Genomic DNA, 26,187 nt, shown 5'->3' with positions numbered 1-26,187 from the left:
GTGAAAAATGGCTTTGTCATGTATAATGAGATAAGAATCCAAGGTCTTTGTTCAGGCCAGGTTTCTCCATGGTTTTAAGTTTGGTGATAAGTTGTAATTCAGCAGCTTCTCTTTCCAGTCTATTTCTGAAATTCCTTTGTAGTAAAACAGCTACTTTGAGATCTTGTATAGAATGTCCTGGGAGATTGAAGTGTTCTCCTACTGGTTTCTCTATCTTGTGATTCCTGATGTCCGATTTATGTCCGTTTATTCTTTGGCGTAAGGTCTGGCCTGTTTGTCCAATATAGAGAGCTGAAGGACACTGTTGGCATTTGATGGCATACACAATGTTAGACGATGAGCAATTAAATAGTCCCGAGATGGTATGTGTGATGTTGTTGGGGCCAGTAATGGTGTTGTCCGGGTGTATGTGGCAGCAAAGTTGGCATCTGGGTTTATTGCAGGCTCTGGTGCCAGTGTCCGTGTTAGGTCTGGTTGTGGTATTATTGTGGGTTAGGAGTTGTTTAAGACTGGGTGGCTGTCTGTAGGCAATGAAAGGTCTTCCTCCCAGAGCTTGAGAAAGAGAACTGTCATTGTCCAGGAGAGGTTGTAGATCTCTGATGATGCGTTGTACTGTTTTAACTTGGGAGCTGTATGTGATGACTAGAGGTGTTCTGTTATTTTCTTTCTTGGGTCTGTCTTGCAGCAAGTTCTCTCTGGGTATCAGTCTGGCTCTGTTGATCTGTTGTCTAACTTCATCTGTTGGGTATTTTAGTTCTAAAAAGGTTTGCTGTAGATCTCTTAGGTGAGAGTCTCTGTCTGTAGAATTGGAACAGATGCGGCTGTAACGTAGTGCCTGGCTATATACAATGGACTGTTTGGTATGTTTGGGATGGTAGCTAGAGGCATGTAGATATGTTTGTCGGTCAGTTGGTTTACGGTATAAGGTGGTGTCTATGTGCCCATCCTGTATTTTTATAGTAGTGTCCAAAAAATGTATTTCTTGCATAGATTGATTCATAGTTAGGTTGATTGTGGGGTGAAAATCATTGAATTTCTGGTGGAAGGTGTTCAGGGTCTGTTGACCATGTGTCCAGATGATAAAAATATCATCAATGTATCGCAGGTACAAGAGAGGTTTGAGTGGGTAGGAGTTTAGGAAACGTTGTTCTAAATCTGCCATGAAGATGTTGGCATACTGTGGGGCCATGCGGGTGCCCATTGCTGTGCCGCTGATCTGAAGGAACAGGTCATCACCGAATTTGAAGTTGTTGTGGGTAAGGACAAATTGGCAGAGTTTGGTGGCAAAGTCCGCTGTGGTTTTATCTGAAATGGTGTTCCTTATAGCTTGTAAACCATCGTTTTGTGGGATGTTGGTATACAGAGATTCCACATCCATAGTAGCTAGTATAGTATTGTTGGGAAGATTATTTAAAGATTGTATTTTCCTCAGAAAATCTGTGGTGTCACGTACATAGCTGGGAGCACTGATGGCATATGGTTTCAGAACAGAGTCCATATAACCGGAGACACCCACTGTAATAGTGCCAATACCTGAAATGATGGGGCGTCCTGGATTTCCTGGTTTGTGTATTTTAGGTAGAAGATAGAAAGCTCCTGGTCGAGGTTCTGTTGGTGTGCTAGTTGGTCTTTAAGGTGCTACTGGAAGGATTTTTTTTTGTAGAAACCTTTCAGCAACCTTTACAACCATCTACAAACCCCGAAGTTTGTAGGATTCTCTTCTTTCAGCTGTATCTTGGCTCTGTGCTCGCAAGTGTTGTAGTGACTTTCAGGTAACTTGGAAAGCATGGTAATGATGTCTTGGTTCTGAAGAATGATATTTCCCCCCGTCTGACTTCGTTATCCTGGTGATGATTCAGCTAGATGTTGTACACGCTGACCATATTCCAGAAGGGATTTGTTGTCTTGGCCTTGCTTTGGCTTACTGAGATCTGTCTTCTCCCTATAGGTGCTCATTCTAAAATGGATAATTGCAACGTTTGACTTCATTGATCAGAAGGAAAATATGAATGCTCTCTATGGTTTCTTCTTCCGCTTCTTACAATATGAGAAATTGGTAAGATAAAAAGGAATGTGTTATTTTGAAGGAACTCGCTTTTATTCTGACATTAGCCCAAATCAAACAATAAAGAATACTTTCCGACCACACAACAGGACACCATGGGAAAAGTGGGGCCTTACAAATACCTCTCCCATTTCCTTCCTTTTCCTGTCTTGTTCCTTCCCAATGGGCGCCGGTCACAGCGCCCCCCGGGGGCACGGCATCTTCAGGCAGGCAGGCAGGCAGGCAGGCAGGCAGCTATCGGATGTCGATCCCGCCCGTTCCTCCCTCCACCCCCCTCAAAGACAGCCACGCAGGCAGCTATCCGATGGAGGGAGGGGGGAATCCTGTTCTGCATAGCTATCAATTCGGGTGTGATAGTCTTATGTTTGCATACTTATGGGAAAATAAAACTAATTTATTTTAGAGCTTGTATTTGTGTGTATTCATGGTATCATTTGTAGACCCAGTAGATGGCAGTGTGGTGTGGAGAGTGTTTTTGGCAGCTCCTGAAAGGATAGAGGGTGGAACGTTGACCGTTCAAAGGCACTATAAGCAAGATATATATATCTCCACATTGTCCTAGCTACGTTTTCCCATAAAAGTATACACTCGAATACATTTGAATCAAATACATTTGGAACAAGTGATTGTTACATTTAAGGAACATTCTCTAGGCGATGAGATTGGGGGGGAAATACAAAAACCCATTCGGATACATTTGGATACATTTAGAAAAGGACAGCATTTTGAGGAAAAATACATTTGAGTCGAAAAATACATTCAGATCCATTCTTAAAGTCAATGAGAACGATACAGCGAAAAAGGATCCATTCCCCAAGGCACCGTTGACCTTCTTGTAGGGTGTGAAGGCAGAATGCGATCTATTTGATATTGGTAGGGTCCTTCTCTGTGTGGTTTGGGGCAGATCCAAGAAGCACCAACACCACGAGGTGATTCCTCTGGAAGAGGCTGTCGAGGAATACAAGGTACCTTGAGGGGGAGAAATAGCTGTGTATTCTTCTTGGCAGGTGATCTTCTTAATTCTCAGATCCAAAGTAGGCATGGTATTCCTTGGTGGTTGTTTATTACCTTAGAAGCAGCCAAGGGGAAGCCTGAGGGCTGCTGGGATGGCTGGGAGGAGGGAGTCAAAGTCTTTCTCTCTGCCAGGGGGGGCAAGGGATCTTCCCTTGAAATACAGCAGCTTCAAAGATTTGGGTTGGGACCAAGGCAGGGGGAGAAAGGGTTAACCTCATCCACATCCCCCAGCAAGGTTGCTTTGTATACATTTAGAACACTACAAATGTGAATTGCACATGTCTCCTTTGGCTAGCAGGATGCCTCCTCAATACCCTGCCAAGCAGAGAGCAGCAAGGGGTCAGCTGCAAGGGGGTGGGGACTGGGGGCCAGTGTTATAAGGAAAAAACGGCACCTTTTCCCTTCTGGGGTACCTCAGAGCCCATATAGAGTCCTTTGGTAGCTTCTCTATCGGTAGGAGAAAATAACAGAGGCCAACCAGAGAATACTGAGAAGCAAAGCAGCTAGTAAGCCAGATCTTTATTACCTGTTGCAACAGGGTGCTCACCCCCCCCCCCCACGCAGGAGGGAGGAGGAGACCCCGAACCAAGTCCTTATATAGACATTTGAAATTGCCCACCCTGGAGCCCAAGACCACCCCTCCATACATCATACATACATCACAGAAGGGGCGGCCTACAACAGACTCCTGTCTGGCAGGAAACCTCTTGATGGGTTTACCTGGCTGTTCATGGGTTTACCTGCATATTCTTTTGTGATGAGAACTACTTACGGTATTTATGTATGTGTTCTGTACTTTTCTTTCCTCCAGTAAATTACTTTGCTATTATATTATTGCTGATATTATGGCTAAAAGGTTAAGAAAGATACTGGTAGAAGAAATCCATAAAGATCAAGCAGGCTTTCTCCCGGGCAGACACTTGTCTGACAATACGAGGAATATAATTAACATTTTAGAAAAATTACAAGTGAAGATCAACACAAAAGCAGTTTTGATATTTGTGGACGCGGAGAAAGCCTTTGACAATATTTCTTGGAGTTTTATGAAGAAAAATTTACAGGGAATGGGGGTAGGCCAAGGTTTTGAAAACGGTATAGGTGCAATTTATTCAGAACAAAAAGCCAAATTGATTGTGAATAACGTAGTTACAGAAGAGTTTAAGATTGAGAAAGGAACACGACAGGGGTGCCCAATCTCTCCATTGCTTTTTATATCGGTCTTGGAGGTTTTGCTAAATATGATTAGAAAGGACCAATTGGTTAAAGGCATACAAGTCGGAGCTAAACAGTACAAATTTAAAGCATTTGCGGATGATTTGGTATTGACATTACAGGAGCTAGAATCTAGTACTAAAAGAGTATTGGAATTGATTCAAGAATTTGGTCAGGTAGCAGGTTTCAAGTTGAATAAGTTGAAAACTAAGGTTTTAGAGAAAAATCTAACACTGATTGAGAGAGAGAGGTTTCAGAAAGAGACAGGATTAACATTGGTTAAGAAAGTGAAATACCTTGGGGTTAACATGACTGCTAAGAATGTGAACCTATTTAAAGATAATTATGAAAAATGTTGGACGGAAGTGAAAAAGGACTTAGAAATATGGTCAAATCTGAAGCTTTCATTGCTAGGCCGAATTGCAGCGATAAAAATGAATGTATTGCCAAGGATGTTGTTTTTGTTTCAAACATTGCAAATTTTGGACAAAATGGACTGTTTCAAGAAGTGGCAGAAAGATATTTCTAGATTTGTCTGGCAGGACAAGAAGCCCCGAATAAAATTTAAAACATTAACTGATGCAAAAGAAAGAGGTGGATTTGCCCTGTCAGACCTCAAACTTTACTATGAATCAGCCGCATTTTGCTGGCTGAAAGAATGGCTGCTTCTTGAGAACACAGACATTTTGGATTTAGAAGGTTTTAACAATGTATTTGGGTGGCATGCATATTTGTGGTATGATAAGGTCAAAGCACATAAAGCATTTAAAAACCATATTGTCAAGAAAGCTTTGTTTAACGTTTTGTTTTTTTTAAAAGATATTTATTAAAGTTTCAAAGATTATATAAAAACAAAACAACAATACATACAAACAAAAATAAAAACAAGTATAGTTTCAATCCCTTATTTTCTTGCAACTTACTTCCCCGACTTCCTCATACCTCCCCTTTCTGTATTCCAATTTCTAATTATTAATTCAGCAAATCCTCTCCCTTATTTTCCATTTAATTTTTAGCCTTTCTTTTCTTTTTACTTAACCATTACAGCTGTTAACCACATAATTTCTAAACCAACGTCATTCTAACATTCATTAATTTTGCAATGTTTCCTAAGATAGTCCTTAAATTTCTTCCAATCTTCTTCCTCTGTCTCTCTTCCCTGGTCTCGGATTCTGCCAGTCATTTCTGCCAGTCCCATTTAATCTATCACCTTCATCTGCCATTTTTCCAAGGTGGGTAGATCTTGTGTCTTCCAATACTTTGTGATGAGTATTCTTGCTGCTGTTGTGGCATACATAAAGAATGTTCTATCCTTCTTTGGCACCAATTGGCCGACCATACCCAGGAGAAAGGCCTCTGGTTTCTTCAGGAAGGTAAATTTAAATACCTTTTTCATTTCATTATATATCATTTCCCAGAAAGCCTTAATCCTTGGGCACGTCCACCAAAGGTGAAAGAATGTACCTTCATTTTCTTTACATTTCCAACATTTATTATCAGGCAAGTGGTAAATTTTTGCAAGCTTGACTGGGGTCATGTACCACCTATAAATCATCTTCATAATATTCTCTCTTAAGGCATTACATGCCGTAAATTTCATACCGGTGGTCCACAACATTTCCCAGTCAGCAAACATAATGTTATGACCAATATCTTGTGCCCACTTAATCATGGCTGATTTCACCGTTTCATCCTGCGTATTCCATTTCAACAGCAAGTTATACATTTTTGACAAATTCTTAGTATTGGGTTCTAACAATTCTGTTTCCAATTTTGATTTTTCCACCTGGAAGCCAATTTTCCTGTCCAACTTGTACACCTCCATTATTTGATAATACTGAAGCCAGTCTCACACTTTATCTTTTAATTTCTCAAAACTCTGCAATTTCAGTTTGTCCCCTTCTTGTTCCAAAATTTCCCAATATTTCGGCCATTTGGACTCCATATTGAGCTTTTTCACAGCCTTTGCCTCCATTGGCGACAACCACCTTGGAGTTTTGTTTTCCAGCAAGTCTTTATATCTAATCCAGACATTATATAATGCTTTCCTGACAATATGATTTTTAAAAGCTTTATGAGCTTTAACCTTGTCATACCACAAATATGCATGCCACCCAAAAATATTGTTAAAACCTTCTAAATCCAAAATGTCTGTGTTCTCAAGAAGCAGCCAGTCTTTCAACCAGCAGAAAGCTGCTGATTCATAGTATAGTTAAAAGTCTGGCAGGGCAAATCCCCCCCTTTCCTTTGCATCAGTTAATATCTTAAATTTTATTCTGGGTTTCTTGCCCTCCCAGACAAATTTAGAAATGTCTTTCTGCCACTTCTTGAAACAGTCCATCTTGTCCACAATTTGCAATGTTTGGAACAAAAACAACATTCTAGGCAATACATTCATCTTTATAACCCGCAATTCGACCAGACAAGGAAAGCTTCAAATTTGACCAGATTTCTAAATGTTTTTTCACTTCTGTCCAACATTTCTCATAGTTATCTTTTTAAAAATTCACATTTTTAGCTGTCATATTAATCCCCAAATATTTCACTTTCTTAACCACAGTTAAGCCTGTCTCATTCTGAAACCTCTCTTTTTCAATAGCTGTTAAGTTTTTCTCTAATACCTTAGTTTTTGACTTGTTCAATTTAAATCCTGCTACTTGACTAAACTCTTGAATTAATTCTAATACCCTTTTAGTACTAGATTCTGGCTCTTGTAATGTAAGTACCAGATCATCTGCAAATGCTCAGCTTTGTTTAACGTTTGGATAAGATACAAGGATCTGCTTGAAAATAAAACTCCTAGGTGGTTGTCACTAATGGAAGCTAAGGCTCTGAAAAAGCTCAATATGGAGGCCAACTGGCCAAAATATTGGGAGATATTGGAACAAGAAGGAGACAGCTTAAAGCTGCAGAGTTTTGAAAAACTACAAAACAAAGTACGGGATTGGCTTCATTACTATCAAATAATGGAGGTTTATAATTTGGATAAGAAAATTGGGTTTCAGGTGGAGAAATCAAAATTGGAAACAGAATTGTTAGATCCTAAAACTAAGAATCTGTCAAGAATGTATAACTTGCTGTTGAAATGGAATACTCAGGATGAAACGGTGAAATCAGCTATGATTAAATGGTCTCAAGATGTTGGACATAACATTATGATGGCTGACTGGGAACAGTTATGGACCACAGGTATGAAGTTTACGGCATGCAATGCCTTAAGAGAGAATATAATGAAAATGATATACAGGTGGTACATAACACCAGTCAATTGTGATAAAGCCAATCTTAAATTTCTATCATGGAACATTGCTGGTTGGCTCAACAAGGCGACTGACCAATCATTTGTCAATTTTATTCAAGATCATGATATAGTCTTCCTGCAAGAGACATGGCTAACAGGGGACTTAGATGTAAATGGTTTTGCCTCATTTTCGCTCACAGGTTCACCAAGCAACAAAGGGGGACGAGTTAAGGGAGGGCTAGGCATTCTAATATCCACAAAGTTGAGAGCATCTTTCGTCGAGCTGGAGCCTCTGAGCAGTGTGGCCATGGCATTATTAATGAAATGCAGATATTGCACACTTCTATTGATTAATATTGTCAGGGGTTCAGAAGGAGAGACACAGGAGGGGGAGCAAATGGAGAGTGAGGAGGAGGAGTCCGAGGGGGGTGGAGGCAGTGACAGTGGAAAGAGTTACTCCACAAGCCTCTCCAGCGAATCGCAGGACTCACAGAAGGGAGCGCCAATGGCCCTCCCCAAAGAGGCAAGCAGCTTATCAAAAATATCTGGCATAGGCTAGAATCATATGTCGATGAGCTAATGAATCAAACTCCTGCAGCGGCAGTGCTGCTGGCTGGGGATTTAAATGCCAGAATTGGCCAATCAGACGAAGCGTTATATGCTCACTTTCATGACGTACCTCCCATTTCTGAAGAAGCCCATTCTATTCCCCCAAGGCTCTCAAAAGACAAGGGCTGCAATTACGCAGGCCTATGCCTTCTACGTTTTTCCAACAATCTGGATCTGACTGTATTAAATGGTCGTGTCGACAGAGAACCCAGTGGGGAATTTACATTTATATCCAACATGGGAGCCTCCACTATTGACTACGTCCTGGTGTCATCTAACCTTTTGAGCAGAGCACGGGAATGTAAAGTGGTGGAGAGGGTTGACAGCGACCATCTACCGCTCTGTTTAATACTGGATGTAAGAAAAGATTTATTTTGCTCTGATAAACTTGTATCCCCATGTTTCGAAAACATGGAGCTAAGATACTCACGTATCAAATGGTCCAGCAAATTGAGTGATGAAATATCGGAAAGACTTCACTCAGATACTTTTCTTGCTAGAAAGGAGAACCTCGTTAATTCCCCAACTCCTGAGGCTAGATTAGACATGTTCCGAGAACTGATTTCGTCCCTACAACCTTATCTGACCAACAAAAAAACGCCACGGCAATCTCTACACTCTAATAAATCCAAACCTTGGTTTGACCAAGAATGCATGGCTATGAAACGCCTCCTGCTGGATAAGTACAGGAACTATAGAGCAGCAAACTTACCTTCGCTTCCATTAGACTGGTTTGAGTTAAAACGCAGTTATAAAGCTTTGATTAACAAGAAAAAGCTCCAGGCACAAAGGGAGGAATGGCAGTGCCTAGTGGAGGCCTCCCGAAGGAAAGATTCTGCCACGTTTTGGAAAACAATTGCAAAAAGCTGGAGAGACTCCCCAATTGAAATCGAATACTCTATACCAGCTGGAGCATGGGAGGCCTACTTCCTCTCATTATATTCATCAAATCAACTGGTCCCAGCTCTGCTTCCTGCTTCAAGTGAATTTGGCAAGGAATGGCCCCCTGTGACCACAGAAGAAATTACTGGCCTTATTCAATCTCTTAAATCAGGGAAAGCCCCGGGTGCTGATAATATTCCACCAGAAATTCTTAAGGCAAATGTTGAATGGTGGGCCCCTGTGCTAGCCGCCTTGTTCACTAGTATAAATCAAGCGGCTATTATCCCCGAGGACTGGGGTTTAGCCATCATCATTCCAATATTCAAGAAAGGAAACAGAACTGAGCCAGCTAACTACAGACCAATCAGTCTATTAAGTATTATTAGTAAACTGTACGCTGCTCATTTATGTGATAAATTAGTGGAGTGGATGGAAAGAGAGCATATTCTATCAGAAGCTCAAGCTGGCTTTAGAGCAAAGCGTTCAACTATAGACCAGGCCCTTATCCTTCAACACCTGGCAGATAAATACTCTAGAAAAGGGGGGTCTTTATATGCAGCTTTCGTCGATTTTAAATCGGCTTTTGATCTAATACCAAGGGATAGACTCTGGGAAAAGCTTGGCGCTACAAACATAGATAAACGCTTATTACGCCTTATTCGTGGTCTATACGAAAACACCAGGGTGAGGGTAAGATGCAATCGGTCAGGCCATCTAACTAAAGAAATTCAAACGCACTATGGGGTTAAACAAGGATGTGTCCTCGCGCCAACGCTATTTAATTTCTACATCAACTTTCTAGCAGTAAATATGGCGAAAGAAAATGCCCACCCTCCCAAACTGGCAGGTTTGCCCATCCCGGTGCTTCTGTATGCGGACGACGCAGTCCTACTCTCCTTTTCCTGCGTTGGCTTGAGGAAGCTTTTGAGATCACTTGCTGACTATTGTCAAGAGGAACAACTATCAATAAATTACAGCAAATCTAAAATTATGGTGTTTTCAAAAAAAAGAAGGAAACACAAATGGAGAATAAGTGGTCAACCTATTGACCAGGTAGCAACTTTCAAATACCTGGGAATAACTTTTCAGGAAAGGGTCTCGTGGCACCAACAGATGGAAAACGCCATTGCCAACGCAGGAAGGGCCAATAAAGCCCTTACAAGATTTTTTCACGGGAAAGGGGGTAAATACGTTCCGGCAGCCTCCCAGGTTTTTGCTGCAAAAATACTCCCACAACTCACTTATGGATCCCAGGTTTGCAGTTTTAAAAATTGTGCGCCTATGGAGGCATTTCAAACAAAATTCTATTGGTGTCTATTGGGGATCCCCCCCTGTGTATCTAATATAGCTGTCCGCTTAGAAGTTGGACAACCACCCGTTAACGCACGGTTGTGGATTCTAAAGATACACTATTGGTTAAAACTTAATGGATTTGAACACCAGTCAAGCTTGCAAAAATCTATCATTTGCCCGATAATAGATGTTGGAAATGTAAAGAGATTGAAGGTACATTCTTTCACCTTTGGTGGACGTGCCCAAGGATTAAGACCTTCTGGGAGATGATCTATAATGAAATGAAAAAGGTACTTAAATATACCTTTCAGAAGAAACCAGAGGCCTTTCTCCTGGGCATGGTCGGCCAATTGGTGCCAAAGAAGGATAGAACTTTTTTATGTATGCAACAACAGCAGCAAGAATACTCATCGCAAAATACTGGAAGACACAAGATTTACCCACCCGGGAAGAATGGCAGATGAAAGTGATGGACTATATGGAACTGGCAGAGATGACTGGCAGAATCCGAGACCAAGGTGAAGAGTTGGTGGAAGAAGATTGGAGAAAATTTAAAATTTATTTACAGAAACATTGTAAGATCCAGGAATGTTAGAAGGATGTTGGAATGAAGTAATGTGGTTTTAGCAGAAACGATATCAAAGATTAGGTAAGAATTGATTTTTTAATTGGTGAAATGAGAATGTAAAATTATAGTACACTAAGATAAATTATTAGGATAAAAACCAAGCTGGAAAGGATTTGCTGAAATATTTAATTGAACTAGAATACAAAAAAGGGAGGTGTGAGGAGGTCAGGGAAACAAGTAAATGAAAGACAAGACATGGAAAGAAGGAAATGTTTTTAATTGTTTTTTTCTGTATTTTGTATTTTGTGCTCTCTTTTTTATTTTATTTTCTTTCTTTTCTTTTCTCATTTTTGAAACTTTTTTGAAACTTTAATAAATATTATTTTAAAAATATATATATAGCAAGGCCACTGGACCCAAGAAGCCAGTATAATATTCATCTCCTCTTTTTGTGTCTCAATCAAAGCTGAGTTTTCCCTTTTCTTGTCAGGGAGAGATCTGTCGCCGCCTGGAGATTCGGAGGAAAGAGAGAGGGGAAATTCTGGCCTATCAAGCAGACCTGGACAAGGAAAGCAAAGACCTCCTTGGAAGTGTCCCTCTTGTTACTAGTGAGGGAACAAGCACTTCAAGAAGCAAGTCCGGACTGAGGAGGGAGGGGGAAATCTGCCCATTTCAACTTCTCCCCATTTCTCCTTTTCCCATATCGGTTTGCTATTTATTTATTATTCTGAAAATGAATCAAATGCTAGGGTGGCTACCCGCCTCCGGCAATGGCGGAGCTCCTCCGATCAGGAGGAACTTGCTCCGTGGAAAGCAGGGTCTGACCGTGTGATGGGATGATGAGCTGCTTGTGCGTAAAAGCTTAGTCCCTCAGAGTTTGGCCTGATTATCAAAGCTCTGTCTATAGCAGAGCCTCTTAAGCATGACTCCCTCAATCGCTGGCAGAATCTGACAGTGGGCGTTTGCGGAATCTCTTCCAACATAAAAGCTCCTTAACGGAAACGCGTCTTCTGGATTCTCGGCGCGACAGTTTCCGGCGAGGGGTGGGTGTCCCTATAGGAGGTCCTGAAACTTCCCCACTGTTTTCGCTGGAAGTGTCCCTGAGCCATCCCTCCGACTCACTTTCCCTCGGAGCTCCTTCTCTCCCCCTGCTGGTTCCCTCCTCTGCTGCTGAGTCTCTCCTAACCTCCGTGAGCCCTTCCACCACCTGCCCTTCCGATGGCAGTTCCCTGACATCCACCTCCCCTCCAGGGCCCCCTTCACCCCCTCCCGTCCCTTCCTCCATGGGCGGTGAGGATGCAAAACCCCTGAAAGAACCTCCCTCATCTTCCGAAGTCTCAAACACTTCCCTCCACCGGTTGCTGTCCCTTGTCCCCGAGTACTCCTCCTCATCGGAGTCTACTCCTTCTTCCAGCTCCGATTCTGGGAACCCTTCGAACTCCTCTTCCTCGTCGGTGGTGCCCAAAATGTTCCCTCCGGAACCTCGTTACAGACTGAGGTTTCCTTGGGAACCGTTGATGAAACGTTTCTATTAAAACCTCGTCGTTGACTTCCACTGCAGTTACCCAGGTGTTTTCTGACTCTGGTTCCCCTTCCCAAGCTACCAAATACTCCACCTGATTACCCTTCCACCTGGAGTCAATGATTTCCACCACATGGCTGTTGCGTTCCCTTTCTTCTATGACTGGTCCCTGTGTGAACACCCCTTCACGTCCCCCCCTGTACGGTGACAGCAATGACCTGTGGAATACTGGGTGTAGTTTCATGTGGTTCGGTAACCTGAGTTTGAACGCCACTGGATTGACCTGTTGTATGACCTCAAATGGTCCCAATCTTTTGGGTCTCAATTTCTTACAACCCCCTTTGAACGGCAACCCTTGGGTCGACAGCCACACCTGGTCCCCCACCCTTATGGTCTCTCCTTCCCTTCTGTTCCTGTCTGCCTGCTTCTTGTATTCTTCTTTGGCCCTTTCTAGGTTGAGTTGAAGCTGACGATGGATCGCTTCCATCTCTTCTACAAAATGTTCTGCTGCCGGGACGCTCCATCTTTCCCCTCCTTCCCCTGGAAATGCCCTGGGATGACACCCATAGTTGGCCAAAAAGGGACTCATCCCTGTGGACACATTCTCCACATTATTGTAGGCAAATTCTGCCAGAGCCAACTTTTCTACCCAATCATTTTCTCTGTCATTGACATAACACCTCAAGTATTGTTGGAGGATACCGTTTGCTCTTTCCGCCTGCCCGTTGGTTTCAGGGTGTCGGGCAGTCGAAAAATTAACCTCTACGTGCAGTAAGCTCATGAGCTTCCTCCAGAACCTGGACGTAAATTGTTTCCCTCGGTCTGAGACCACCCTCAAGGGGGCGCCATGCAACCTAAAAATGTGTTCTACAAACAATTTGGCTGTCTCTTCTGCCGTGACCGCATGTGAGCATGCCACAAAGTGGCACATCTTGGTTAACAGGTCTACTACCACCATGATAGCTGTTTTTCCCTTGGATTTCGGCAGATCCGTCATAAAATCTATGGATACTGCCTCCCATGGTCGTTCTGGTATGGGTAGTGGTTCCAATAACCCCGCCGGTGCCCGCCTCTCCCCTTTTGCTCGCTGGCATCGGTCACACCCTCTTACATACTCCCGTACAGCTTCCCGCACCTTGGGCCACCAAAACTCCCTGGTCACCAACCACATGGTTTTGTGTTGCCGGAAGTGCCCCGCTGTGGGGCTGTCGTGCAATTGTTTGAGTACCCTCCCCCTCAATTCTCCTTCGGGTATATACAGTGCCCCTTTGTAATACAATGCCCCGTTCCTTTCCTCAAAACCTCCTGGGTCCTCTCCCTCCCTCCGGTGTCCTCTGAGCTTATCCTGGGCGTATTCATCATTCTCAGTCCCCTCTACCAGTTCTCTTTGCCCCACCAATGCCGCCCCACACACCCAGTAGTCCTCTGGGATGATGTGTCTCTCTTCTGGCGCTCCCTCCCCCTCCAAATATTCTGGTTTATGGGAGAGAGCGTCCGCCCTGACGTTTTCCGGGCCTGGCACGTAACAAATTTCAAAGTGGAATTTGGAGAACTCCTGGGCCCATCTCACTTGTCGTTGGTTGAGTACTCGTGCCGTTCTCCAATACTCTAGATTCTTGTGGTCAGTGCACACTTGGACTTTGTGTTGTGCACCAATTAGTAAGTGCCGCCATCTCCGGAACGCTTCATGAATGGCGAGTAGTTCTCGGTCATACACGGTGTAGTTCCTCTCGGATTTATTCAGCTTTCACGAGAAGAAGGCACACGGTCTCCACTCCGACTCACTCTTCCCCGGCTGCAGAAGTACTGCCCCTACCGCCCAGTCTGATGCATCAGTTTCTACTCTCATCGGTTTTTGTAGATCCACATGCAGGAGCTGTTCTTCAGACGCGAACGCTTTCTTTAGCTCTTCGAATGCTCGCTGCGCCTATACCGTCCAAACAAATTTCTTCTTGCTGCTGAGACAATCAGTGATGGGAGCCGTCAAGTGGGCAAAGTTCTTGATGAACTTCCGATAGAAGTTGTTGCTATCAAAGGGTTAAAAGGTAGCAGAAACGCTCTAATCACTGAGCAGCTGGAAGTCATTAGGCTTCCAGGAACATGAGTTTGTATAAATAGTCTCCTGTGTGTTTGCTCCTCCCTTCTCCCCTTTTGGGCGTGTTTGCTGATATGTGTGGTTCATCGCCGGGCTTTTTTTTGTTTTGTAAATAAACCTTATCTTTGAGTTCCAAACCGCATGCTCCAAGACTCCTCTTTGAAAAGATACTGCCTCTCCTGCTCTTCTTAAACTGCTGCGCGAAATGCTCTGCTGTAGTGGGACTTGTGACGATGGAAGCGCACTGGGCATTTACATTAAACTAATTAAAGTTTAATGGGACAGGTTATGGATGTTTGTACGTCAAGAAGGCGCTAAGGAGTGCAGTTCAGAGTGATTTATGCAAGGACTGGAGCGAAGACAGAAGCGGTTGCCGACAACGAAAGCCTTCAAAGCAGCTTGAGTCCTGCAACGTGCCTAGAAAAGTTTTAAACAGGCACTGAGCAGTTTGTACTCGCTGGAAGACATCTTATTCCTCAAGGAGCCACCTCAGCAGCTGGGAGACGGTCTACAGGTGTGTGAGTATAGTTCCTAAGCCCCAGGGAGGATGGCAGAGTCCCAGGAAAGTTTTTCTGTCCCGTTTACGCAACTCAATGGGAAAAATTGGCAAGATTGGAAGGCTAGAGTAAGGGTTTGGTTGCAAGCAAAAGAGTTGTGGAGTTGTACTGAAGCACCGCCTTTACAGGTAGCTGCAGACGCGTCTGCAGAAGACAAAGCAGCAGCAGCAGCTTCACAGAAACGCGACAGGAAAGCCCAAGGTCTACTAGTTTTGGCAGTGGGACCAGAGCAAATGCCTTACATTTTTGAGTTAAAGAACACGCATGAGGTCTGGACGGTTCTGCAGCGGTTAAATTCCAGAAACACTGCGGGGGCCAAGATCCATGGTACAAGATGTTTGTTTGATTTACGTCTTCAACCGGGAGCGTGTGTGAAAGAACATATTGCCAAAATGGTGTCTGCCTTTAATCAACTAAGACAGCTGGGCATTCCTTTCTCTATGGAGCAGCAGTCATACATATTGTTGTCTTCTCTTGATAAAAGCTATGAGACTCTAGCTCTAACTTTGGAAGCTATGCCTTCAACTGAATTAACCCTTGAATACATTTCATCTCGGCTTGCAGATGAACAGGATAAAAGGCAAAGAGAAAGAGGTTTGTCTTCAAAGGGGAGTTATGCTGTACCTAAGAGTGTTGATGCTGAGTTTGAGCACACAGTAAATGCTTTTGCAGCTAGACACTGTTTTCGCTGTGGTTCCCCTTCCCATCTAATCAGGAATTGCACACGTGAACCTGGTCAAGACAGCACCAAGGCCGTTACCCCTAGTTACCAGACAAGGAGTTCCAGGGGACGTCGAAGAAGAGGAGGAGGTCGTGGCTACTCCCACAGCACACAGCACATGGCTTCAGCAATGGCGTTGATGCAAGGGCGTGGCCAAGGCAGCAATCTACGCTGGTTGATCGACAGTGGTGCATCTCACCACCTGGTGGCGCCATCTAGTGTCCGTTTGCAGAATTGCAGACATTTGCAAATCCCTAAAGTTGTGACAATGGCAGATTCGACTAAACGTTCCTTAGAGACCGTAGGCACATTCTTCTTGAATTGTTTGCAAACAGAAATTCAGGCCTACGTGCTAAAGGGAATGAAGGGGTGTATTTTGTCTGTGTCAGAACTTGATAGAGTTGGGTTTAAAACTGTGTTTGAAAATGGGGTTTGCACTATTTCAAAGAATAACGTATCTCTTTTGCAGGTGGAATGCAGAAATGGGTTATATTATTTTGAGACAAGTCCAGATGAAGTTGAACAGGTTCATGCTGGTTGTGTGAACACGCCTACCCATAATTCTTGTGTCCATTTATGGCACCGCCGTCTGGGACATATTAATTTTCAGTATGTTAAAAGGCAACCTGAATAATCAGAAGGGTGCAAAATGAACAAATGTACTAAGTATTTGGATTGCACTGCATGCAAAAGGGCGAAGGTTCATAGATGCAGCTATCCCAGTTCAGATAGAAAATCTGACAAAGTATTCCAACTTGTGCATATGGACCTATGTGGCCCAATGCCTGTTGCTAGCATGGGAGGTTCGAGGTATGCACTGTGTCTCTCGGATGACAAAACAAAGGTTACATGGTTTTTTCCTCTCAAAACAAAAGCAGATACTGCAGAAACAGTTAAAAATTGGGTTCATGCAGTAGAACTTGAATTCGGTACTAGAGTACTTGCTTTTCAGACAGACAGAGGGTCAGAATTTACCGGGTCTGTGTTGCAGAATTTCTTTAAGAAAAAGGGAATTAAGCATCGTCTGTCTACACCTTATTCCCCCCAAGAAGGAGGCGTGGCCGAACGTAAAAACAGGGTTCTGCAAGAGTTGGCAAACTCTATGTTGTTTGATGCTAAACTCCCTCAAAGTTACTGGGCGGAAGCCTGGCAGGCGGCTACTCATATTCTGAACCGAGTATATAATTCGGTAATTGCCACTACCCCATATTTTGCTTTATATGGGAAGAAGCCCAAAATTAATTACTTTCGGGTGTTTGGATGTCAAGCCTATGTACTTATCCCAAAGGCGTTAAGGAAAAAGGGAAGTCCAAGGGCTAGGAAACTCATCTTTTGTGGGTACGAACCACACGCCAAATCTTGGAGATTCGTGAACCCAAATGGGGATACTACAAGAGTGGTCCTCAGTAGGAGCGCTGAATTTTGTGAGCAGTCCGGATGGACTCACTTACATGCTAACCCTGACATTTTGAGAGATGATTTAGGCATTTATGCTGAGAATGAAAGTCCAGAGAGTAGTGAGCCAGAAGGGGATGGTGCACATGGTTCAGATGCAGATTCTGACCAGGCACAAGGTTCTTCTCCTAAGGTAGAAAAGCCAGAATCTAGGAGTGTTCCAACATCGCCAGTCAGTAGGCCTAGCAGACAGCAAAAGCGAAGCAGGTCACCTGCAACGCCAAGCCCAAGGGAGGTATCTAAACGGAGGTCTTTATCCCTAGAGGCACATCCAGATATAAAGTCTGAGACAGATTCTGACAGCCAACGGTCAGAGGGGGCACAAGAGGAACAATTGCGCAGGTCAAACCGTGCCACAAAGGGCAAGCCACCAGAGCAGTTTAAGGTGACAAGTGTATACGTAAATATGGCACAGTGTGAGCCAGATAGCTATATGGATGTACAACAGCTTCCAAGCTCAGAAGCCGTAAAGTGGCAGGAAGCAATGGAAAAAGAGATGGCTTCAATGAAGTCTCTCGGTGTGTTTACAAGTACAGAGCTTCCGAAAGGGCAACAAGCTGTAGGTTGTCGATGGGTATATCGTTTAAAGCCCACAACTACTGAAGAGTTGCAATATAAAGCCCGACTAGTTGCAAAAGGGTTTTCGCAGCGCAAAGGTGTTCACTATTCTCAAATCTATGCCCCTACTTCAAGATCGGAGTCACTAAGAATGCTTTTAGCCTCTTCAGCTAAGAAGGGAAATAAGCTGTTTCATTTTGATGTCAATGTGGCTTATTTAAATGCAGACTTACAGGAGGAAGTCTATTTGACACCACCGCCAGGTTTTGAAGGAGACAAGCCAAACCAGGTCTGGCGCCTACACAAATCCATTTATGGGTTGAAACAGTCCGCCCGTAATTGGAATTCCTGCTTAAACGATGCTCTAGAGAGCATGGTGTTCAGAAAGAGCACAGCATATGCGTGTCTTTATCTAAAAGGCTCGGGATATGAACAAGAAGCAGTTTTGATATTTGTTGACGATTTATTATACAGTGGAAAGGACGATAAACTTGCACAACAATTTGCCACAAAGCTTGGAGAAAAGTTTCAGATAAAATCACTAGGCACTGTATCAGTTTATCTAGGAGTTAAAATTCAGCAAGATGAAAATGGGAACTATTGACTCAGGCAAGAAGCTAAGATCCAGCAGTTGCTGGAAAGGTTTAAAATGGACAACTGTGCTGGTGATAAAACCCCAATGGAGCTAAGTTACACAAAGGATGCTCAAGCCGAGCAACAGGCAGAGTTCAGTAATCCCGGGGTTTACCAGTCAGCGATAGGCAGTCTACTCCACATTGCACAGTGGACTCGGCCCGATATAACATATGCTGTCAACATGCTGTGTAGACAAGCTGAAAAACCATCAATGCATGCTTGGCAAGGAGTAAAAAGAGTTTTAAGGTATCTCCAAACTACCAAAAGGTTTCGCTTAAAACTATCAGCAGAGGGCAGCACACAACTTGAATGTTGGGCCGACAGTAGTTGGGCAGATGCTGGACCAGATAGAAAATCAGTGTCAGGAATGGCGATAAAATTTGGAAATGCACTAATTGGTTGGAGATCAAGAAAGCAATCACTTATAGCTTTAAGTTCAACTGAATCTGAGTTCAATGCATTATCAGATGTGTGTAGAGAACTGGAATTTTATAAGCAACTGGTACAAGAATTGTTTGGAGAATGTTCCCTACCTATCAGAGTGTGGGAAGACAATCAACTTTGTATTAAACTAGCTAAATCAGGTCAATTCAAGGCACACACAAAACACTTGGATATCCGTTATCAAAATGTATGCCAAAGTGTAAAACAAGGTTTAATTGAACTAAAGTATTGTCCAAGCCAAGAAAATCTCGCAGATGGTTTTACGAAAGCTTTGAGTCCGCAATCTCATAAATGTTTCTGTTCAGGTTTAAATTTGAATTAAGGTTGGTACAGCTCAGTGTTACGAGCGAGAGGGGTGTTGCTATCAAAGGGTTAAAAGGTAGCAGAAACGCTCTAATCACTGAGCAGCTGGAAGTCATTAGGCTTCCAGGAACATGAGTTTGTATAAATAGTCTCCTGTGTGTTTGCTCCTCCCTTCTCCCCTTTTGGGCGTGTTTGCTGATATGTGTGGTTCGTCGCCGGGTTTTTTTTTGTTTTGTAAATAAACCTTATCTTTGAGTTCCAAACCGCATGCTCCAAGACTCCTCTTTGAAAAGATACTGCCTCTCCTGCTCTTCTTAAACTGCTGCGCGAAATGCTCTGCTGTAGTGGGACTTGTGACGATGGAAGCGCACTGGGCATTTACATTAAACTAATTAAAGTTTAATGGGACAGTTTCCAAACCCTAGGAACCTTTGCACGTCCTTCTTCGTTTTCGGGGTCTTCCATTCCAGTACCGCCTGAACCTTGCCGGGATCCATGGCCAATCCCTTGTCTGACAAGCGGTACCCCAGGAATTCCACCTCCTTGGTATGAAACTGACACTTCTCCAGTTTCACCCACAGCTGGTTGGCTTGCAGCTTGCCCAGTACTTCCCGGACGTCCCTTACATGCTGCTCCTCGTTCTCTGAGTATACCAACACGTCATCTAAGAAGGCCACGCAATTCTTGTAAAGCAAAGGTCCCAGGATGTGGTTCATGAATGATTGAAAACAGGCTGAGCCTGCTTGTAGACCGAAGGGCATAACGAGATACTCAAAAGCCCCTAAAGGGGTGAACATGGTGGTTTTCCATTCATCCCCCTTCCTCATCCGTATCAGGTTATACGCCCCCCTCAGGTCCAGTTTGGTAAAAATCTTTCCCTTCCTCACTCGGGTCAAAATGTCATCAATTCTGGGCATGGGGAAAGCCACTGGTTCCGACACGGCATTCAGGGCCCTGTAATCCACTACAAGCCTGGGTTTATCCGTGTTTTTTTTGTCCACAAAAAACACTGGGCTGCCCCCCACCGCTCTTGACTCTCTGATGAAACCCCGTTTCAGGTTTTTGTCAATGAACTCCCTTAACTCCTGCATTTCCCTATCGGACATGGCGTACAGCTTGCCCACTGGCAGCTGGGCCCCAGGGAGTAGGTTGATTTGACAGTCAAAGGGTCTATGCGGGGGCAGTTTATCTGCTTCTCTTTCGCTGAAGACGTTACCCAGGTCGGCGTATTGTCGGGGCACCTTCCCTTTATCCGTTACTTTCGTCCCTGCTAGAGTGGCCTTGGCTCCTTCCTGAGCCTTCCCCTCCTTGCAGTGTTCTATGCAATGTGCTGACCCAAAGGAAACTACCCGCTGGTGCCATCCCACTAGCGGATCATGCAGCGCTAGCCAGCTCATCCCCAAAATAATGGGCGCTCCTCCCAAGGCGGCCACATTAAACGCTATCAGTTCTGTGTGTCTTGCCACCTTCATTATCATTGGGACAGTCTGTTGGTTAACTTCTCCCCCCAACAGCTCCCTCCCATCAATCGTGGTCACCTGCAAAGGGTTGCTTAAAGGGATAGTCTGTATCTGGTGTTCGGCTGCAAACCCCTTACTCATAAAATTACAGGAGCTGCCTGAGTCCAGTAGCGCCTTTATCTTTAGTGGGTGTCCGTTTGGCAGCTCTAGCAACACCTCTATTACAAGCGCTGGTCTTGGGGGTTCCGGTGTGGGCACATTCACTGCTCTTTGGCCTGGCTGCTGTGCCCCGATGGTGGCAGCCAGGCGTTGGCTTTTACTTGCTCCTTAACTTCCTCCTCCTCCCCCCCAACAGCTCCCGCCATCCCTTGCCATTCCTTTCTTTGCGGGCACACTCTGGCAAAGTGACCTGGCTGTTGGCAGAGAAAACATTTCTTGGCGCTCTTTCCCTCCTTCTTCCGCCCTTCGTTGGGGTTTGAAACTGCGCGCGCGTGCGCTGTTCCAATTTTCATTGGCTCTACTGGCGGGGAATGCTGCTCTGGAATCTCTGGAATGCGGAAATCCCTCCAACGTTCCCCCTTCCCTTCCCGCTTCTCCAAAGCTCTCGCCTCCTGGTGTGCTCCTATGGCCAGCGCGGATTTAGTCAGCTGGTCCATAGACTCCGCCCTGGGCGCCCGGGAAAGTTCGTCCTTCACCGCCGAAGATAGCCCTTCTTCGAACAGCATTTGTATCGGTTCCGCCGACAGGTCCCACCCCAATTTATGGATCAACATGGTGAACTCAGTCCAGTACTCACGGACAGATCGGTTCCCCTGTTTACACGCCATTAACTGTCTGCGCACCACTCCCTGCTCAATCTCGCTGGAAAACATCAGATCCATGGAGCGAAAAAACTTCCTCGAGTCCTTTAGGGCGTCATTATTCGCTGCCATCAGGGGCCTCACCCAGTCTTTCGCCCCCCCCCCCTTCAAGATGCCCAATCACAAACGCTACCCTCGATTCCTCATCGGGAAAGTCATCAAACTGCAGATTGAAGGCATATTGCATCTCTGTCCTAAAGGCTTGATAGTTCCTGGGATCACCCCCAAACTTTTGCACCAATCCTGGCACCTTTCTTGTGAGTGGGGTGGTTTTTCCCTTTTCTGCATCCTGAGCCTGCCTCTCCTCGAGCCTTGCCGTTTGCAGCGCTAGCTGGACTTCCAACACCCTGTACCTTTCTTCCAGGCTTGGACCCGCTCCAGCTCCTCCTGCGTCTCCGGCTCCGGTTGGGTTGCTCATGATGCCTCTCCTTGCACAAGCGGCTTTCAGGGACTGTCGGATTGCTGTGATGGGATGATGAGCTGCTTGTGCGTAAAAGCTTAGTCCCTCAGAGTTTGGCCTGATTATCAAAGCTCTGTCTATAGCGGAGCCTCTTAAGCATGACTCCCTCAATCGCTGGCAGAATCTGACAGTGGGCGTTTGCGGAATCTCTTCCAACATAAAAGCTCCTTAACGGCAACGCGTCTTCTGGATTCTCGGCGCGACAGTTTCCGGCGAGGGGTGGGTGTCCCTATAGGAGGTCCTGAAACTTCCCCACTGTTTTCGCTGGAAGTGTCCCTGAGCCATCCCTCCGACTCACTTTCCCTCGGAGCTCCTTCTCTCCCCCTGCTGGTTCCCTCCTCTGCTGCTGAGTCTCTCCTAACCTCCGTGAGCCCTTCCACCACCTGCCCTTCCGATGGCAGTTCCCTGACAGACCGCCACGGCGAAGGCGGAGACCCACTGAAATCACAAGCGGGAGAAGCTTGTGAACCTGGGATTCGGCTGGCACCCTTTGCGCCTCCCCTACTCGCGGGGAAACCCTGTTTTGGGGATCCAAAGCGACGTGGGGTGAGTGGCGCGGTGCTTCAAATTGACTGCTTCTTTCACGGAGTGAAGCCGCATTGCTGTTGCCGGAGAGCGCTGACTTTTTCCTGTGGACAATTGGACTTTAAACAACTACCCGTGAGTAGAACGAAAAATTGGATCTTAATTTGGCACCAAAGCGGGAAGGTCTTAAACAGGAAGTCCGCCTTCCGCTTTTGTAAATAGATTGAAGCAAAGACGTTACAAGTAAAGTCTTTGAAAGCTTTTGGCAAAGGATTAAATTTCCATCGGTTAAAATTACAAAACCCCCCTTGGAAGCAGGAGAAGAGGGGGGAAATTTTGGACCTAGCGAGCCTGCAGGAGAGAGTGAAAAATCAAATTACCACTGCTCTGAACCTGGAAACGGGCTGCCAGAAAGAGTTCATTAACTGCGAACAGAACATATTTGACAGCTAGCTAAATAAGAGAAAGATACTGTTTCCATTGCCCTCTTCTGCGTTTAAAAAGGAGGAAAAGTAACTGAAAATTGAAACTATTTTTATGGTTTGAGTTGTGTTTGAAAGGATTGATACAAGTGGAGACTGTTTCCCTCTAGAGGGAGCTTTTGAAACTGTTACAGGAGTGTAACTGGGGAATCGCCAGCTGCAAGATAAGGAATTGTGAGAACCAGAGATTGACCTTGGACCATTTTAAAATGTTGACAGGAGAAGCCATAGTGACTGTATTATGTAAGATAAACTATTCGCTGGAACAGCTTCATAAGAAGACGGATGACATGACTTTTAAAATTGATAATTTGGAACAGAAAGTGATTAATTTGAGACAAAAAGTGAGCATCAACACAGAAGTAATTCAGGACTTGGTACAGGAATCTACTTTGGCAGGACAAATTGTGGAGGAGAAGGAGAAAGCTGTTGTTGTTGAACCTAAAGTAATACAAGCGGGATCCTTAGTCTTACAGAAGCAAATTGAGGACTACAAGGTGAGGCCTTTTATGATTGAATCTAGAAAAAGTCAGATTTTGAGGATCGGATCCCGGCTTGGACAGAAGAAGGAAAGTTGGAAAGATCCCTCTATGCAGGGATTAACTGACTTCTGGGACATGGACTTGGGTCTGGAGGAGATTGAAGTTCTGGGGGCCTGAATTGCTGCTATTAAGATGAATGTATTGCCAAAGATGTTGTTTTTGTTTCAAACATTGCAAATTGTGGACAAGGCGGAGTGTTTCCGGAAGTGGCAGAGAGATGTTTCTAAATTTGTCTGGCAGGGCAAAAAGCCCAGAATTAAGTTTAAGATATTAACTGATGCGAAAGAAAGAGCGGGCTTTGCCCTGCCAGACTTAAAGCTGTACTATGAAGCCGCAGCTTTCTGCTGGCTAAAAGACTGGCTACTTCTAGAAGACACTGATGTATTGGATTTGGAAGGTTTTAACAACGCTTTTGGTTGGCATGCATACTTATGGTATGACAAAGTAAAGATCAATAAGGCCTTTAAGAACCATATTGTCAGGAAAGCAGTATTCAATGTCTGGACAAAATACAAAGACTTATTGGAAAATAAAACTCCAAGGTGGCTCTCGCCGCTGGAGGCTAAGGCCCGAAAAAGACCCAATATGGAGGCCAAATGGCCAAAGTATTGGGAAATACTAGAAAAAGATGGAGACAATTGGAAATTGCAGAGTTTGGAGAAAATGAAGGATAAAGTGCGAGACTGGTTACATTACGCTCAGATTAAAGAAGTCTTTAAAAATGACAAAAAGCTAGGGTTCCAGGTGGAGAAATCGAAGTTGGAAACAGAACTGTTAGAACCTAAGACTAAGGTACTTTCAAGAATGTATAACTTGCTGTTGAAATGGAACACACAAGACGAAATGGTTAAATCGGCCATGATAAAATGGGCACAGGATATTGGGCATAACATTATGTTTGAGGACTGGGAAAGTTTGTGGACCACTGGGCTGAACTTCACTGCATGTAATGCTCTGAAGGAAAATGTAATGAAAATGATATATAGATGGTACATGACCCCAGTTAAACTTGCCAAAATATACCATGTGTCTGATAATAAATGTTGGAAATGTAAAGAAAATGAAGGAACATTCTTTCACCTCTGGTGGACTTGCCCTAAAGTGAAGGCCTTCTGGGAAATGATATATAACGAGTTGAAAAAGGTATTTAAGTATACCTTCACTAAGAAACCAGAGGCCTTCCTCCTGGGTATTGTCAGCCAGAAGGTGTTAAAGAAGGACCGAACATTCTTCATGTATGCAACAACGGCAGCAAGGATACTCGTCGCTAAGAACTGGAAAACTCAAGATCTACCCACACTGGAAGAGTGGCAGATGCAGCTGATAGACTATATGCAACTGGCGGAGATGACTGGCAGAATCCGAGACCTGGGAGAAGAGAAGATTGAAGAAGATTGGAAGAAATTTAGGATTTATTTACAAAAATATTGTAATCTGGTTGAATGTTAAGAAGGATGCTTGATCATAAATAATTGGTCACCACTAAATTAGATTGGAATTTGATGATAAGTGAGATCAAGGAAAATACAAACCATTTGGAGAATTGTTAGACTATACTTAAATGAGTGAATATAAGATTGTAAACAAGATGATAATTTGCTTGGAAAAAACTTCTCGACAATGTAAGTGAGAGCAGGAGACGTGAGGAAGTCTAAACAAGTTATGAAATTTTGTTATGATTTAAGCAATGTTGTTTATTATCTATGTATTTTCTTTACAAAAAATCTTAATAAATATTTATTAAAAAAAAGAAGTTCTGGGGGCCTTTGGATTTGGAGGAATCCTGAAATATGTTCTGAAACACTTTATGGATCTTAGCTTCAACTATGGAAATTTGGCTGACCTGTCCAGAAGGAATAAAAGTATTGTTAGGTTGGAGTTTTCCCGAGATTTGCTCTTTAGCATTAAAGAATATGAAGAAGACCTGCAGAAGGGACCTGGAAAAGAGTTAAGAGCCTCGGACATAAGATCTCCAGGTTGATGGACTATATGGAATTGACGGAAAGGACTGGCAGAATCCGAAACCAGGGAGAGGAGATGGTGGAAGAAGATTGGAAAATTTAAAGTTTATATATAGAAATATTGTAAAATTAATGAGTGATAGAAAAATGGTGGAATGATATTTTATGGCCTTAGCAGAAATGTTATAAAGAGTTAAGCATATATAAGTATTTTAGTTTTAATGGAAAATAAGGTTAAAAAATATGTTATTTATAATATGATAGAAAATAGAGAAAGATGGAAAGGATTTGCTGAAACAATTAATAGAAGTGGAATACAAAAAGGAAGGTGAGAGGAGGTCGAGGAAACAAGGGAATGAAAGATAGAGTATGGAAAAGGTGTGGTGTATGTTTTTAAATTGTTTTTGTTTTGTTTTATTTAGGGTTAGGGTTAGGCTTAGGGATTCGGTTTTGTTTAGTTTAGTTTAATGTGTTTAGTTTAATGGGTTTAGGTTGTGTTTTGTATTGTCTATATATTGTATTGTATTGTTTTTTTCTCCTTTGTTTTTTCTCTTTTGTCTTTTTTTCTTTTCTTTTCCTTTTTTGTAATCTTTAAAAGTAATAAATATTATTTTTTTTTTTTAAAAAAAAAACAAATGCTAGGGTGGCTACCTTCTCGTATAAATATGTTGATAGGTGCTTTACCCTCAGAAATTCATTTTTTGTGAACATTACCTGGCTGG

The 26,187-nt window shown here is 43.7% G+C and overlaps 2 long non-coding RNA genes across 2 annotated transcripts in view; one reads left to right on the top strand and one right to left on the bottom strand.

Annotated features, from left to right (window-relative positions):
- The window catches only part of LOC310836100, a 267,356-nt gene extending 244,462 nt beyond the window's left edge, over window positions 1-22,894 (top strand). The window contains exon 2 of the long non-coding RNA XR_014559862.1: window positions 22,664-22,894. This is a non-coding gene — a long non-coding RNA (uncharacterized lncRNA). The remainder of the gene's footprint in view (window positions 1-22,663) is intronic.
- Window positions 1-26,187, bottom strand: part of LOC310836093 — a 382,060-nt gene that overhangs the window by 337,550 nt on the left and 18,323 nt on the right. The gene's annotated exons all lie outside the window — the stretch shown is intronic.

This window comes from Podarcis gaigeae (assembly GCF_964106915.1).
Source record: "Podarcis gaigeae genome assembly, chromosome: W".
Taxonomy (NCBI): domain Eukaryota; kingdom Metazoa; phylum Chordata; class Lepidosauria; order Squamata; family Lacertidae; genus Podarcis; species Podarcis gaigeae.
This window is presented reverse-complemented; position numbering and strand designations above follow the sequence as displayed.